The sequence below is a fragment of the Penaeus monodon genome, chromosome 21, assembly GCF_015228065.2.
Source record: "Penaeus monodon isolate SGIC_2016 chromosome 21, NSTDA_Pmon_1, whole genome shotgun sequence".
Classification (NCBI taxonomy): domain Eukaryota; kingdom Metazoa; phylum Arthropoda; class Malacostraca; order Decapoda; family Penaeidae; genus Penaeus; species Penaeus monodon.
In genome coordinates, this window is record NC_051406.1 from 153,236 (window position 1) to 153,981 (window position 746).

A 746-nucleotide genomic window follows, 5' to 3' on the forward strand; every position below is an offset into this window, starting at 1 on the left:
GGTATAGGTAAAGTTTTGACTAGCCGTCTTTAAAACGGAAAATAATATATGCAAATGATAGAGCAAATAAATCTAAGAAACTTATCTTCTATGTACTTCCATCGCAACTCAAAAATAACGAAGTTATTGGACACGCAAGTGTCACAGACCCTCATATGAAAAACTATCTCAATATTTTAAAAATCGCCATCCGATATCACTTCTAACTTTTTGTAAACAAACAATGATGCCGTTTTTATTTTGCTACATTTATTGTAATATCTTCATTTCGTAAGTAGATAACTTCAGAACATACTTACATGAAGGTGATTTTGTTACTGCATAAAATAATATGAGAATGCAAGAGTAATACCATCATAATATCGAGTATTTTCAGTAAAGATTAAATATCATACTCTGCGCAAATCGATGTGTCTGGTCCATATTACGGCAAAAGGTACTGAAGAATTGCGCGCGATTTTCAAAACCAACAATGTCCCCGCCTGAAGTGCGCACGAAACTCTTTGAAACTTTCATTGTACACCACCTACGCGTGACATTGTCACGAGAGCCAATAGTTTACAGGAAATAGTATAAACCAATCACATGCCACCATTTGTGCCACACGTATGTATAGTGGGCAAGGAAAGCAAATGTACGAAATCTTTGCTCAACATGGAACGCAGGTGCGTAGGTTGCGATCCGCATTATTATAGAGTTTATATCTGATTATTTTGAAAAAATGATAACGCTATAGAATTCCTGAA

At 35.3% G+C, this 746-nt stretch overlaps 1 long non-coding RNA gene across 4 annotated transcripts in view; it reads left to right on the plus strand.

Moving 5' to 3' along the window:
- The window catches only part of LOC119586093, a 25,813-nt gene that overhangs the window by 1,083 nt on the left and 23,984 nt on the right, over window positions 1-746 (plus strand). The window lies entirely within an intron of this gene.